Below are 15,701 nucleotides of genomic sequence, written 5' to 3'. Positions count from 1 at the left end.
CAAGTTGTGTAAAGAGAAGAAGTGTAGTAACTGGTATACATTTTTGAGTGTACACGTTAAAAAAAATGCCCTGATAACATGGTAAAGACGTTGTTGAAAACGAGTTTAAGAGATTTACATGAAAAAGAAATTTTCGTTCCTTCAGTTAACCCTTATGTATGCAAATGTACGATAAAATGGCAAAATTTCAAAACAATGTTGTGGTGTTTACCGGAATTACTGATCCCTGATTTTAAGTAAAAATGATTTGTGTGACCCTCGTTTCAAATACTTACCCTATCTGAGAGTAAAAGTTGCAGTGGTTAAAAGTGCATGAGGTGACAAAGTAATCGTGGAAGATTTATTACGAATTATGGATATTTGTGTGACCTTTCCTTGTGTTTCTATGCAGAGCTAGGCTTCTATTCATGCTATTTAGCATAAAGGTTGCAATAAGCTGCACAGGCAGTCTTAATATTATGTCCCCTGAGTGTAAGAGAAATCAACTATGGTAATCCCTTCATTTAATTGAAAAAAAAAGTGTAATCATGTTTAAACCAGAGTATGTAAAGTGAGGAATTGAGTAAAAAAGGAAAGAGTTCGGTTAATAAGTTAATGACATTCTGAGCAATTGGAGTTTCCCTGATAATATGGTTAAAAATATCATTAAATAATACATCGAAAGATTGAGTTAGTTCAGAAGTGTGACGTTGTTAAGTGTGACCCTTTCTTAAATCTAGGTGAGATATTTTTAATTTCGCACCCTGTTCCCGTAATCAGTGATATCTGGTAAATATGGTTTTTAAACGATCTTGAATAAGCAGCATAGGCAAATTTTGCCCTGACTGTATTAATTAATACTACGATTTTAATAGTAGAGAGAGAGAGAGATTTTAATGATTTCCCTACAAATGTGTATCTCATAGGTTTTTAAAGAATGACTAAGTCCCGTTTTAAGCGCCTTGTTACGGAAAACGTTCTGATGTAAATTGGTACTAAGTCTGTATTATGTGAACAAATTCGAGTTAAAAAATCCCCGTGTTATGTCCTAGGAAGAATCGTGTCCTGTTTCGTAATTTTACCCTCAGAGTTTAAAAGAATGTAATTTAGGTTGGTTGCGTCAGTTCAAACAATATGTCCTTCACTTCAGATGCCCTTTGTGAGTAATTAAAAGAAACAAGGTTTTACAGAATTTAATGAAAAGTGATCCCAAAAGAAGAGTTCTATTAAACAGTGAAAACGGTGTGGTTTTGAGATAATCTGTTAAATAAGTTCTTCGATGAGACCGAATTAGTTAGAATGTGGTAATCAATGCTATAAGTGTGCAATTTTGTGTTGCGGAAATTATGTGGCCCTTTTTTGAAATACCGAGCTAAAAAAAATAGAGTAATTTTAAGGTGTTTAGAAAAGCCCATTTTAATGAACTTTGTGGTAGTTTCTGAAATAAGTGAGGTGTTGAGTGTTACAAATATACGATTGTGTTGTGTGACCCATTCTTCGAGTTCACGTCCCATGATGCGTTATAGTTTTACAAAACGGTTTTAACTAACTGCGTTATCGGTTCTTAAAATTCTGTGCCCTGGTGTAAAAAAACAAATTAACGACCACAAGCGTTGCAAAAATAGTAAACATTGATGGTTTTAACACAAGTTGTGTAAAGAGAAGAAGTGTAGTAACTGGTATACATTTTTGAGTGTACACGTTAAAAAAAATGCCCTGATAACATGGTAAAAGACGTTGTTGAAAACGAGTTTAAGAGATTTACATGAAAAAGAAATTTTCGTTCCTTCAGTTAACCCTTATGTATGCAAATGTACGATAAAATGGCAAAATTTCAAAACAATGTTGTGGTGTTTACCGGAATTACTGATCCCTGATTTTAAGTAAAAATGATTTGTGTGACCCTCGTTTCAAATACTTACCCTATCTGAGAGTAAAAGTTGCAGTGGTTAAAAGTGCATGAGGTGACAAAGTAATCGTGGTAGATTTATTACGAATTATGGATATTTGTGTGACCTTTCCTTGTGTTTCTATGCAGAGCTAGGCTTCTATTCATGCTATTTAGCATAAAGGTTGCAATAAGCTGCACAGGCAGTCTTAATATTATGTCCCGAGTGTAAGAGAAATCAACTATGGTAATCCCTTCATTTAATTGAAAAAAAAGTGTAATCATGTTTAAACCAGAGTATGTAAAGTGAGGAATTGAGTAAAAAAGGAAAGAGTTCGGTTAATAAGTATTAAAGGACATTCTGAGCAATTGGAGTTTCCCTGATAATATGGTTAAAAATATCATTAAATAATACATCGAAAGATTGAGTTAGTTCAGAAATGTGACGTTGTTAAGTGTGACCCTTTCTTAAGTCTAGGTGAGATATTTTTTAATTTCGCACCCTGTTCCCGTAATCAGTGATATCTGGTAAATATGGTTTTTAAACGATCTTGAATAAGCAGCAGAGGCAAATTTTGCCCTGACTGTATTAATTAATACTACGATTTTAATAGTAGAGAGAGAGAGAGATTTTAATGATTTCCCTACAAATGTGTATCTCATAGGTTTTTAAAGAATGACTAAGTCCCGTTTTAAGCGCCTTGTTACGGAAAACGTTCTGATGTAAATTGGTACTAAGTCTGTATTATGTGAAATAATTCGAGTTAAAAAATCCCCGTGTTATGTCCTAGGAAGAATCGTGTCCTGTTTCGTAATTTTACCCTCAGAGTTTAAAAGAATGTAATTTAGGTTGGTTGCGTCAGTTCAAACAATATGTCCTTCACTTAAGATGCCCTTTCTGAGTAATTAAAAGAAACAAGGTTTTACATAATTTAATGAAAAGTGATCCCAAAAGAAGAGTTCTATTAAACAGTGAAAACGGTGTGGTTTTGAGATAATCTGTTAAATAAGTTCTTCGATGAGACCGAATTAGTTAGAATGTGGTAATCAATGCTATAAGTGTGCAATTTTGTGTTGCGGAAATTATGTGGCCCTTTTTTGAAATACCGAGCTAAAAAAATAGAGTAATTTTAACGTGTTTAGAAAAGCCCATTTTAATGAACTTTGTGGTAGTTTCTTAAATAAGTGAGGTGTTGAGTGTTACAAATATACGATTGAGTTGTGTGACCCATTCTTCGAGTTCACGTCCCATGATGCGTTATAGTTTTACAAAACGGTTTTAACTAACTGCGTTATCGGTTCTGAAAATTCTGTGCCCTGGTGTAAAAAAACAAAATAACGACCACAAGCGTTGCAAAAATAGTAAACATTGTGATGGTTTTAACACAAGTTGTGTAAAGAGAAGAAGTGTAGTAACTGGTATACATTTTTGAGTGTACACGTTAAAAAAAATGCCCTGATAACATGGTAAAAGACGTTGTTGAAAACGAGTTTAAGAGATTTACATGAAAAAGAAATTTTCGTTCCTTCAGTTAACCCTTATGTATGCAAATGTACGATAAAATGGCAAAATTTCAAAACAATGTTGTGGTGTTTACCGGAATTACTGATCCCTGATTTTAAGTAAAAATGATTTGTGTGACCCTCGTTTCAAATACTTACCCTATCTGAGAGTAAAAGTTGCAGTGGTTAAAAGTGCATGAGGTGACAAAGTAATCGTGGAAGATTTATTACGAATTATGGATATTTGTGTGACCTTTCCTTGTGTTTCTATGCAGAGCTAGGCTTCTATTCATGCTATTTAGCATAAAGGTTGCAATAAGCTGCACAGGCAGTCTTAATATTATGTCCCCTGAGTGTAAGAGAAATCAACTATGGTAATCCCTTCATTTAATTGAAAAAAAAAGTGTAATCATGTTTAAACCAGAGTATGTAAAGTGAGGAATTGAGTAAAAAAGGAAAGAGTTCGGTTAATAAGTTAATGACATTCTGAGCAATTGGAGTTTCCCTGATAATATGGTTAAAAATATCATTAAATAATACATCGAAAGATTGAGTTAGTTCAGAAGTGTGACGTTGTTAAGTGTGACCCTTTCTTAAATCTAGGTGAGATATTTTTAATTTCGCACCCTGTTCCCGTAATCAGTGATATCTGGTAAATATGGTTTTTAAACGATCTTGAATAAGCAGCATAGGCAAATTTTGCCCTGACTGTATTAATTAATACTACGATTTTAATAGTAGAGAGAGAGAGAGATTTTAATGATTTCCCTACAAATGTGTATCTCATAGGTTTTTAAAGAATGACTAAGTCCCGTTTTAAGCGCCTTGTTACGGAAAACGTTCTGATGTAAATTGGTACTAAGTCTGTATTATGTGAACAAATTCGAGTTAAAAAATCCCCGTGTTATGTCCTAGGAAGAATCGTGTCCTGTTTCGTAATTTTACCCTCAGAGTTTTAAAAGAATGTAATTTAGGTTGGTTGCGTCAGTTCAAACAATATGTCCTTCACTTCAGATGCCCTTTGTGAGTAATTAAAAGAAACAAGGTTTTACAGAATTTAATGAAAAGTGATCCCAAAAGAAGAGTTCTATTAAACAGTGAAAACGGTGTGGTTTTGAGATAATCTGTTAAATAAGTTCTTCGATGAGACCGAATTAGTTAGAATGTGGTAATCAATGCTATAAGTGTGCAATTTTGTCTTGCACTTGTTTTGAAATTATGTGGCCCTTTTTTGAAATACCGAGCTAAAAAAATAGAGTAATTTTAAGGTGTTTAGAAAAGCCCATTTTAATGAACTTTGTGGTAGTTTCTGAAATAAGTGAGGTGTTGAGTGTTACAAATATACGATTGAGTTGTGTGACCCATTCTTCGAGTTCATGTCCCATGATGCGTTATAGTTTTACAAAACGGTTTTAACTAACTGCGTTATCGGTTCTTAAAATTCTATGCCCTGGTGTAAAAAAACAAAATAACGACCACAAGCGTTGCAAAAATAGTAAACATTGTGATGGTTTTAACACAAGTTGTGTAAAGAGAAGAAGTGTAGTAACTGGTATACGTTTTTGAGTGTACACGTTAAAAAAAATGCCCTGATAACATGGTAAAAGACGTTGTTGAAAACGAGTTTAAGAGATTTACATGAAAAAGAAATTTTCGTTCCTTCAGTTAACCCTTATGTATGCAAATGTACGATAAAATGGCAAAATTTCAAAACAATGTTGTGGTGTTTACCGGAATTACTGATCCCTGATTTTAAGTAAAAATGATTTGTGTGACCCTCGTTTCAAATACTTACCCTATCTGAGAGTAAAAGTTGCAGTGGTTAAAAGTGCATGAGGTGACAAAGTAATCGTGGTAGATTTATTACGAATTATGGATATTTGTGTGACCTTTCCTTGTGTTTCTATGCAGAGCTAGGCTTCTATTCATGCTATTTAGCATAAAGGTTGCAATAAGCTGCACAGGCAGTCTTAATATTATGTCCCGAGTGTAAGAGAAATCAACTATGGTAATCCCTTCATTTAATTGAAAAAAAAAGTGTAATCATGTTTAAACCAGAGTATGTAAAGTGAGGAATTGAGTAAAAAAGGAAAGAGTTCGGTTAATAAGTTAATGACATTCTGAGCAATTGGAGTTTCCCTGATAATATGGTTAAAAATATCATTAAATAATACATCGAAAGATTGAGTTAGTTCAGAAATGTGACGTTGTTAAGTGTGACCCTTTCTTAAGTCTAGGTGAGATATTTTTAATTTCGCACCCTGTTCCCGTAATCAGTGATATCTGGTAAATATGGTTTTTAAAACGATCTTGAATAAGCAAGCAGAAGGGGCAAATTTTGCCCTGACTATAGCAATTAATACTACGATTTTAATAGTAGAGAGAGAGAGAGAGATTTTAATGATTTCCCTACAAATGTGTATCTCATAGGTTTTTAAAGAATGACTAAGTCCCGTTTTAAGCGCCTTGTTACGGAAAAACGTTCTGATGTAAATTGGTACTAAGTCTGTATTATGTGAACCAATTCGAGTTAAAAAATCCCCGTGTTATGTCCTAGGAAGAATCGTGTCCTGTTTCGTAATTTTACCCTCAGCGTTTAAAAGAATGTAATTTAGGTTGGTTGCGTCAGTTCAAACAATATGTCCTTCACTTAAGATGCCCTTTGTGAGTAATTAAAAGAAACAAGGTTTTACAGAATTTAATGAAAAGTGATCCCAAAAGAAGAGTTCTATTAAACAGTGAAAACGGTGTGGTTTTGAGATAATCTGTTAAATAAGTTCTTCGATGAGACCGAATTAGTTAGAATGTGGTAATCAATGCTATAAGTGTGCAATTTTGTGTTGCGGAAATTATGTGGCCCTTTTTTGAAATACCGAGCTAAAAAAATAGAGTAATTTTAACGTGTTTAGAAAAGCCCATTTTAATGAACTTTGTGGTAGTTTCTGAAATAAGTGAGGTGTTGAGTGTTACAAATATACGATTGAGTTGTGTGACCCATTCTTCGAGTTCATGTCCCATGATGCGTTATAGTTTTACAAAACGGTTTTAACTAACTGCGTTATCGGTTCTTAAAATTCTATGCCCTGGTGTAAAAAAACAAAATAACGACCACAAGCGTTGCAAAAATAGTAAACATTGTGATGGTTTTAACACAAGTTGTGTAAAGAGAAGAAGTGTAGTAACTGGTATACGTTTTTTGAGTGTACACGTTAAAAAAAATGCCCTGATAACATGGTAAAAAGACGTTGTTGAAAACGAGTTTAAGAGATTTACATGAAAAAGAAATTTTCGTTCCTTCAGTTAACCCTTATGTATGCAAATGTACGATAAAATGGCAAAATTTCAAAACAATGTTGTGGTGTTTACCGGAATTACTGATCCCTGATTTTAAGTAAAAATGATTTGTGTGACCCTCGTTTCAAATACTTACCCTATCTGAGAGTAAAAGTTGCAGTGGTTAAAAGTGCATGAGGTGAGAAAGTAATCGTGGTAGATTTATTACGAATTATGGATATTTGTGTGACCTTTCCTTGTGTTTCTATGCAGAGCTAGGCTTCTATTCATGCTATTTAGCATAAAGGTTGCAATAAGCTGCACAGGCAGTCTTAATATTATGTCCCCTGAGTGTAAGAGAAATCAACTATGGTAATCCCTTCAGTTTAATTTGAAAACAAAGTGTAATCATGTTTAAACCAGAGTATGTAAAGTGAGGAATTGAGTAAAAAAGGAAAGAGTTCGGTTAATAAGTTAATGACATTCTGAGCAATTGGAGTTTCCCTGATAATATGGTTAAAAATATCATTAAATAATACATCGAAAGATTGAGTTAGTTCAGAAATGTGACGTTGTTAAGTGTGACCCTTTCTTAAGTCTAGGTGAGATATTTTTAATTTCGCACCCTGTTCCCGTAATCAGTGATATCTGGTAAATATGGTTTTTAAACGATCTTGAATAAGCAGCAGAGGCAAATTTTGCCCTGACTATAGCAATTAATACTACGATTTTAATAGTAGAGAGAGAGAGAGATTTTAATGATTTCCCTACAAATGTGTATCTCATAGGTTTTTAAAGAACGACTAAGTCCCGTTTTAAGCGCCTTGTTACGGAAAACGTTCTGATGTAAATTGGTACTAAGTCTGTATTATGTGAACCAATTCGAGTTAAAAAATCCCCGTGTTATGTCCTAGGAAGAATCGTGTCCTGTTTCGTAATTTTACCCTCAGAGTTTAAAAGAATGTAATTTAGGTTGGTTGCGTCAGTTCAAACAATATGTCCTTCACTTAAGATGCCCTTTGTGAGTAATTAAAAGAAACAAGGTTTTACATAATTTAATGAAAAGTGATCCCAAAAGAAGAGTTCTATTAAACAGTGAAAACGGTGTGGTTTTGAGATAATCTGTTAACTAAGTTCTTCGATGAGACCGAATTAGTTAGAATGTGGTAATCAATGCTATAAGTGTGCAATTTTGTGTTGCGGAAATTATGTGGCCCTTTTTTGAAATACCGAGCTAAAAAAAAATAGAGTAATTTTAAGGTGTTTAGAAAAGCCCATTTTAATGAACTTTGTGGTAGTTTCTGAAATAAGTGGGGTGTTGAGTGTTACAAATATACGATTGTGTTGTGTGACCCATTCTTCGAGTTCATGTCCCATGATGCGTTATAGTTTTACAAAACGGTTTTAACTAACTGCGTTATCGGTTCTTAAAATTCTATGCCCTGGTGTAAAAAAAACAAAATAACGACCACAAGCGTTGCAAAAATAGTAAACATTGTGATGGTTTTAACACAAGTTGTGTAAAGAGAAGAAGTGTAGTAACTGGTATACATTTTTGAGTGTACACGTTAAAAAAAAATGCCCTGATAACATGGTAAAAGACGTTGTTGAAAACGAGTTTAAGAGATTTACATGAAAAAGAAATTTTCGTTCCTTCAGTTAACCCTTATGTATGCAAATGTACGATAAAATGGCAAAATTTCAAAACAATGTTGTGGTGTTTACCGGAATTACTGATCCCTGATTTTAAGTAAAAATGATTTGTGTGACCCTCGTTTCAAATACTTACCCTATCTGAGAGTAAAAGTTGCAGTGGTTAAAAGTGCATGAGGTGACAAAGTAATCGTGGAAGATTTATTACGAATTATGGATATTTGTGTGACCTTTCCTTGTGTTTCTATGCAGAGCTAGGCTTCTATTCATGCTATTTAGCATAAAGGTTGCAATAAGCTGCACAGGCAGTCTTAATATTATGTCCCCTGAGTGTAAGAGAAATCAACTATGGTAATCCCTTCATTTAATTGAAAAAAAAAAGTGTAATCATGTTTAAACCAGAGTATGTAAAGTGAGGAATTGAGTAAAAAAGGAAAGAGTTCGGTTAATAAGTTAATGACATTCTGAGCAATTGGAGTTTCCCTGATAATATGGTTAAAAATATCATTAAATAATACATCGAAAGATTGAGTTAGTTCAGAAGTGTGACGTTGTTAAGTGTGACCCTTTCTTAAATCTAGGTGAGATATTTTTAATTTCGCACCCTGTTCCCGTAATCAGTGATATCTGGTAAATATGGTTTTTAAACGATCTTGAATAAGCAGCATAGGCAAATTTTGCCCTGACTGTATTAATTAATACTACGATTTTAATAGTAGAGAGAGAGAGAGAGATTTTAATGATTTCCCTACAAATGTGTATCTCATAGGTTTTTAAAGAATGACTAAGTCCCGTTTTAAGCGCCTTGTTACGGAAAACGTTCTGATGTAAATTGGTACTAAGTCTGTATTATGTGAACAAATTCGAGTTAAAAAATCCCCGTGTTATGTCCTAGGAAGAATCGTGTCCTGTTTCGTAATTTTACCCTCAGAGTTTAAAAGAATGTAATTTAGGTTGGTTGCGTCAGTTCAAACAATATGTCCCTTCACTTCAGATGCCCTTTGTGAGTAATTAAAAGAAACAAGGTTTTACAGAATTTAATGAAAAGTGATCCCAAAAGAAGAGTTCTATTAAACAGTGAAAACGGTGTGGTTTTGAGATAATCTGTTAAATAAGTTCTTCGATGAGACCGAATTAGTTAGAATGTGGTAATCAATGCTATAAGTGTGCAATTTTGTGTTGCGGAAATTATGTGGCCCTTTTTTGAAATACCGAGCTAAAAAAAATAGAGTAATTTTAAGGTGTTTAGAAAAGCCCATTTTAATGAACTTTGTGGTAGTTTCTGAAATAAGTGAGGTGTTGAGTGTTACAAAATATACGATTGTGTTGTGTGACCCATTCTTCGAGTTCACGTCCCATGATGCGTTATAGTTTTACAAAACGGTTTTAACTAACTGCGTTATCGGTTCTTAAAATTCTGTGCCCTGGTGTAAAAAAAACAAATTAACGACCACAAGCGTTGCAAAAATAGTAAACATTGATGGTTTTAACACAAGTTGTGTAAAGAGAAGAAGTGTAGTAACTGGTATACATTTTTGAGTGTACACGTTAAAAAAAAATGCCCTGATAACATGGTAAAAGACGTTGTTGAAAACGAGTTTAAGAGATTTACATGAAAAAGAAATTTTCGTTCCTTCAGTTAACCCTTATGTATGCAAATGTACGATAAAATGGCAAAATTTCAAAACAATGTTGTGGTGTTTACCGGAATTACTGATCCCTGATTTTAAGTAAAAATGATTTGTGTGACCCTCGTTTCAAATACTTACCCTATCTGAGAGTAAAAGTTGCAGTGGTTAAAAGTGCATGAGGTGACAAAGTAATCGTGGTAGATTTATTACGAATTATGGATATTTGTGTGACCTTTCCTTGTGTTTCTATGCAGAGCTAGGCTTCTAATTCATGCTATTTAGCATAAAGGTTGCAATAAGCTGCACAGGCAGTCTTAATATTATGTCCCGAGTGTAAGAGAAATCAACTATGGTAATCCCTTCATTTAATTGAAAAAAAAGTGTAATCATGTTTAAAACCAGAGTATGTAAAGTGAGGAATTGAGTAAAAAAGGAAAGAGTTCGGTTAATAAGTATTAAAGGACATTCTGAGCAATTGGAGTTTCCCTGATAATATGGTTAAAAATATCATTAAATAATACATCGAAAGATTGAGTTAGTTCAGAAATGTGACGTTGTTAAGTGTGACCCTTTCTTAAGTCTAGGTGAGATATTTTTAATTTCGCACCCTGTTCCCGTAATCAGTGATATCTGGTAAATATGGTTTTTAAACGATCTTGAATAAGCAGCAGAGGCAAATTTTGCCCTGACTGTATTAATTAATACTACGATTTTAATAGTAGAGAGAGAGAGAGATTTTAATGATTTCCCTACAAATGTGTATCTCATAGGTTTTTAAAGAATGACTAAGTCCCGTTTTAAGCGCCTTGTTACGGAAAACGTTCTGATGTAAATTGGTACTAAGTCTGTATTATGTGAAATAATTCGAGTTAAAAAATCCCCGTGTTATGTCCTAGGAAGAATCGTGTCCTGTTTCGTAATTTTACCCTCAGAGTTTAAAAGAATGTAATTTAGGTTGGTTGCGTCAGTTCAAACAATATGTCCTTCACTTAAGATGCCCTTTCTGAGTAATTAAAAGAAACAAGGTTTTACATAATTTAATGAAAAGTGATCCCAAAAGAAGAGTTCTATTAAACAGTGAAAACGGTGTGGTTTTGAGATAATCTGTTAAATAAGTTCTTCGATGAGACCGAATTAGTTAGAATGTGGTAATCAATGCTATAAGTGTGCAATTTTGTGTTGCGGAAATTATGTGGCCCTTTTTTGAAATACCGAGCTAAAAAAATAGAGTAATTTTAACGTGTTTAGAAAAGCCCATTTTAATGAACTTTGTGGTAGTTTCTTAAATAAGTGAGGTGTTGAGTGTTACAAATATACGATTGAGTTGTGTGACCCATTCTTCGAGTTCACGTCCCATGATGCGTTATAGTTTTACAAAACGGTTTTAACTAACTGCGTTATCGGTTCTGAAAATTCTGTGCCCTGGTGTAAAAAAACAAAATAACGACCACAAGCGTTGCAAAAATAGTAAACATTGTGATGGTTTTAACACAAGTTGTGTAAAGAGAAGAAGTGTAGTAACTGGTATACATTTTTGAGTGTACACGTTAAAAAAAATGCCCTGATAACATGGTAAAAGACGTTGTTGAAAACGAGTTTAAGAGATTTACATGAAAAAGAAATTTTCGTTCCTTCAGTTAACCCTTATGTATGCAAATGTACGATAAAATGGCAAAATTTCAAAACAATGTTGTGGTGTTTACCGGAATTACTGATCCCTGATTTTAAGTAAAAATGATTTGTGTGACCCTCGTTTCAAATACTTACCCTATCTGAGAGTAAAAGTTGCAGTGGTTAAAAGTGCATGAGGTGACAAAGTAATCGTGGAAGATTTATTACGAATTATGGATATTTGTGTGACCTTTCCTTGTGTTTCTATGCAGAGCTAGGCTTCTATTCATGCTATTTAGCATAAAGGTTGCAATAAGCTGCACAGGCAGTCTTAATATTACGTCCCCTGAGTGTAAGAGAAATCAACTATGGTAATCCCTTCATTTAATTGAAAAAAAAAGTGTAATCATGTTTAAACCAGAGTATGTAAAGTGAGGAATTGAGTAAAAAAGGAAAGAGTTCGGTTAATAAGTTAATGACATTCTGAGCAATTGGAGTTTCCCTGATAATATGGTTAAAAATATCATTAAATAATACATCGAAAGATTGAGTTAGTTCAGAAGTGTGACGTTGTTAAGTGTGACCCCTTTCTTAAATCTAGGTGAGATATTTTTAATTTCGCACCCTGTTCCCGTAATCAGTGATATCTGGTAAATATGGTTTTTAAACGATCTTGAATAAGCAGCATAGGCAAATTTTGCCCTGACTGTATTAATTAATACTACGATTTTAATAGTAGAGAGAGAGAGAGATTTTAATGATTTCCCTACAAATGTGTATCTCATAGGTTTTTAAAGAATGACTAAGTCCCGTTTTAAGCGCCTTGTTACGGAAAACGTTCTGATGTAAATTGGTACTAAGTCTGTATTATGTGAACAAATTCGAGTTAAAAAATCCCCGTGTTATGTCCTAGGAAGAATCGTGTCCTGTTTCGTAATTTTACCCTCAGAGTTTAAAAGAATGTAATTTAGGTTGGTTGCGTCAGTTCAAACAATATGTCCTTCACTTCAGATGCCCTTTGTGAGTAATTAAAAGAAACAAGGTTTTACAGAATTTAATGAAAAGTGATCCCAAAAGAAGAGTTCTATTAAACAGTGAAAACGGTGTGGTTTTGAGATAATCTGTTAAATAAGTTCTTCGATGAGACCGAATTAGTTAGAATGTGGTAATCAATGCTATAAGTGTGCAATTTTGTCTTGCGGAAATTATGTGGCCCTTTTTTGAAATACCGAGCTAAAAAAATAGAGTAATTTTAAGGTGTTTAGAAAAGCCTATTTTAATGAACTTTGTGGTAGTTTCTGAAATAAGTGAGGTGATGAGTGTTACAAATATACGATTGAGTTGTGTGACCCATTCTTCGAGTTCACGTCCCATGATGCGTTATAGTTTTACAAAATGGTTTTAAATAACTGCGTTATCGGTTCTTAAAATTCTGTGCCCTGGTGTAAAAAAACAAAATAACGACCACAAGCGTTGCAAAAATAGTAAACATTGTGATGGTTTTAACACAAGTTGTGTAAACAGAAGAAGTGTAGTAACTGGTATACATTTTTGAGTGTACACGTTAAAAAAATGCCCTGATAACATGGTAAAAGACGTTGTTGAAAACGAGTTTAAGAGATTTACATGAAAAAGAAATTTTCGTTCCTTCAGTCAACCCTTATGTATGCAAATGTACGATAAAATGGCAAAATTTCAAAACAATGTTGTGGTGTTTACCGGAATTACCCCTGATTTTAAGTAAAAATGATTTGTGTGACCCTCGTTTCAAATACTTACCCTATCTGAGAGTAAAAGTTGCAGTGGTTAAAAGTACATGAGGTGACAAATTAATCGTGGTAGATTTGTTACGAATTATGGATATTTGTGTAACCTTTCCTTGTGTTTCTATGCAGAGCCAGGCTTCTATTCATGCTATTTAGCATAAAGATTGCAATAAGCTGCACAGGCAGTCTTAATATTATGTCCCCTGAGTGTAAGAGAAATCAACTATGGTAATCCCTTCATTTAATTGAAAAAAAAAGTGTAATCATGTTTAAACCAGAGTATGTAAAGTGAGGAATTGAGTAAAAAAGGAAAGAGTTCGGTTAATAAGTATTAAATGACATTCTGAGCAATTGGAGTTTCCCTGATAATACGGTTAAAAATATCATTAAATAATACATCGAAAGATTGAGTTAGTTCAGAAATGTGACGTTGTTAAGTGTGACCCTTTCTTAAGTCTAGGTGAGATATTTTTAATTTCGCACCCTGTTCCCGTAATCAGTGATATCTGGTAAATATGGTTTTTAAACGATCTTGAATAAGCAGCAAAGGCAAATTTTTCCCTGACTGTATTAATTAATACTACGATTTTAATAGTAGAGAGAGAGAGATTTTAATGATTTCCCTACAAATGTGTATCTCATAGGTTTTTAAAGAATGACTAAGTCCCGTTTTAAGCGCCTTGTTACGGAAAACGTTCTGATGTAAATTGGTACTAAGTCTGTATTATGTGAACAAATTCGAGTTAAAAAATCCCCGTGTTATGTCCTAGGAAGAATCGTGTCCTGTTTCGTAATTTTACCCTCAGAGTTTGAAAGAATGCAGTTTAGGTATGTTGCGTCAGTTCAAACAATATGTCCTTCACTTAAGATGCCCTTTGTGAGTAATTAAAAGAAACAAGGTTTTACATAATTTAATGAAAAGTGATCCCAAAAGAAGAGTTCTATTAACCCTTTGACGCAGATGGGACACCGGTGTCCCTTTTATACATAATTTTTCTGACGCTGTATTTATACATAAAAATATAATTATGTATTTTTTAATAATAAAAAACAGTCTAATTATTGCTCTTAAAAGTTTGTGAAGTAATCGGAATTTTTTTTGCACTTGAATAAAAAATTCAAAAAAAGTAGTATGAATTTTTTTTTTCACTCACATTTAAAAATTTGTCAATAATTCATTTCTTAATCTGAAGAAATTTCAAGAATGAATTACTGTTTCATGTAGATCTAAGTAACTGAAAAGGAGTGTGACTTCAAAAAATTATTGTTAGAACTAAGCCATGAGGCCAGACTTCCCAAGGGACACATGCGTCCCTATCTGCGATAAGCTGCCAGACCACCCTGCGAGCAAGCATGTGTGTAATAGTTTGGGAGATAGTATTCATTCTTTCTATTCAGGGATACAATAGGCAAGAATAGTCTCTTTCTGTTACAATGGCTCCTGATAAAGGATTTGAAGGTCACATTTGACTTTAGTATTTGCAATTTGAGCATTTGCACATAGGTTGATCAGCATTCTGTGTTCAGCGATTTTTCTGTAAACAGCTAAAATGGCATGCAGTAAATATCGTCGTTCAAGGCATTTTGAACTAACACAAGAGCAAATTAATGCAATATTGTTTGCGGAAAGCAGTGGCAGTGAATGTGGTGATTTAGATGATGAAGATACCGAGTTTTTGGAAAGTGATATCGTTAATTTAGGTAATGGTGGTCATGAAAAAACTCTTGTCATTATTGATGGTGCAAAAGTGAAAAATACTACTGAAAATGAAGAAGTGGAGGTAGTGCCAGAGACGGAAAAATATGTGGAAAGAGCATCAAAGAGGAAAAGGAAAGCTAAGTTTCAAAAACCAAGTTGCAAGAGAGGAAAAAAACAAAACAGAAGCTACAAGAGAGTGAAAAAAGAAGAAAAGAAGGTTGTTTGGTCAAAAGAAATAGATCTCGTTTTTTTACCGAAACCTGACATCGAAATAGAATGTGGCAAAGTAAAATTACTGTTTCTGACTGAACACTCATCAGAAGCAGATACATTTCTCGCAGTTTCTAACTTAAAATCTTTACTTGAAGAAATAATTGTCCCCCAAACAAATCTGTATGCTCAACAGAAGGGTGAACTATTTGAAACCTCATCCCAGGAGATATATGCATATCTGGGAATATGTTACGTTATGGGGTATCACGTCCTTCCTAATTTAAGAGATCATTGGTCCACTGACGAAGATTTGAGAGTTTCACTGATTGCAAGAACAATGACTTACGAAAGATTTACTGAAATAAGAAGGTTTTTGCATTTTAATGATAATGACAAAAATACTCCCAATATAGATGACGAAAATCGTGACAGAGCATTTAAAATTCGCCCGTGGATAGAGCATTTCAATAAAGCTTTTCAGGAGG

General features: G+C 33.7%; 1 long non-coding RNA gene across 1 annotated transcript; it reads left to right on the top strand.

Moving 5' to 3' along the window:
• The first annotated feature begins 11 nt into the window (after positions 1-11).
• Positions 12-11,431, top strand: LOC129230601 (uncharacterized). Its single transcript, XR_008581157.1, has 2 exons — positions 12-9,592; positions 11,223-11,431. It is a non-coding gene; the product is annotated as an uncharacterized LOC129230601 (long non-coding RNA).
• Positions 11,432-15,701: the final 4,270 nt, after the last annotated feature.

Source organism: Uloborus diversus, chromosome 1 (assembly GCF_026930045.1).
Source record: "Uloborus diversus isolate 005 chromosome 1, Udiv.v.3.1, whole genome shotgun sequence".
Taxonomy (NCBI): domain Eukaryota; kingdom Metazoa; phylum Arthropoda; class Arachnida; order Araneae; family Uloboridae; genus Uloborus; species Uloborus diversus.
This window is presented reverse-complemented; position numbering and strand designations above follow the sequence as displayed.